The sequence below is a fragment of the Echinops telfairi genome, unplaced genomic scaffold, assembly GCF_000313985.2.
Source record: "Echinops telfairi isolate 266 unplaced genomic scaffold, ASM31398v2 ScPeMD7_2291;HRSCAF=2852, whole genome shotgun sequence".
Classification (NCBI taxonomy): Eukaryota; Metazoa; Chordata; class Mammalia; order Afrosoricida; family Tenrecidae; genus Echinops; species Echinops telfairi.
Window position 1 is genome coordinate 39,070,328 of NW_022106189.1, and position 1,009 is coordinate 39,071,336.

General features: G+C 50.7%; 1 protein-coding gene across 1 annotated transcript in view; it reads right to left on the reverse strand.

Annotated features, from left to right (window-relative positions):
- The window catches only part of ADAMTS18 (ADAM metallopeptidase with thrombospondin type 1 motif 18), a 142,997-nt gene that overhangs the window by 138,499 nt on the left and 3,489 nt on the right, over nucleotides 1–1,009 (reverse strand). The gene's annotated exons all lie outside the window — the stretch shown is intronic.

Consider the following 1,009-nt stretch of genomic DNA (forward strand, 5'->3'; position numbering starts at 1 on the left):
CCCGCAGCCATCAAGTGGATTCTGCCTTATAGCAACCCTATAGAGGGCTTCCAAGGCTGTAAATCTTTATGGGACGACAGCGTAATCTTCCTCTCATTGAGGGCTAGTGGGTTTGAACTGCCCACCTTGTAGTTAGCAGTCTACTGCATACCCCACAGTGCTGCCAGGGTTTCTTGGAAAGGATATCCAAACCCAAAACCAAACTCACTGCCACTGAGTCAGGGCAGGCCCATGTTAACCCTAGAGGACAGGATAGAACTGCCCGAGTTTCCGAGACTGTAACTCCTCAGACAGTCTTCCGGTCCTGCCTCTTCCATTGGCTATCCAGAGATGGCCTATCTGTGCGTATTTTTCAAAATAAAGGAATTGAAAAGAGGATTCCTCCAGGCCCCTTCCCTTCCCCCATGCCTTTTCTTAACTTTCAATGTTTGGACACGTCCAGGAGACCAGTCCCTGGAGAAGGACCTCATGCTTGGTCAAGTGGAGGGGCAGCGAAAAAGGAGGCAGACCCCTGGACAAGGTGGAGTGACACTTGGGTTGCGACCACAAACAACTGTGAGGATGGTGCAGGACCAGGCAGTGTCTCGCTCTGTTGTTTATAGGGCCGCCATGAGCTTGAACTGACCCCATGGCACCTGATAACAAGGGTTAGCTATACAGCATGGAAGGTTCTTAACTCTCTGATGTACAGCTTTACAGGAGGTAGTTCAAGATGCAATACAACTTTTTCTTTGAGATAAACTACCACCATCACCACTACCAGCCTCCTTCCACCCCCATCGCCACAGGAAAACCCCACCCAAGTCATCACAATCAGCTGTTCTTCCTCCTGGGCAGAATCAGGGCCAAATGCTGCCTGTTCTTACTTGGGAAGGATCCGTGAAAAAGAAGAGAAGCTTCCACGAGACGGACCGACACAGCGGCCACAACAAATGGGCATGAACATAGCGTTCAATGATGGAGAGGCTGACGCCAGACTGGACAGTGTTGGGTTCTGGCCGACAAATGG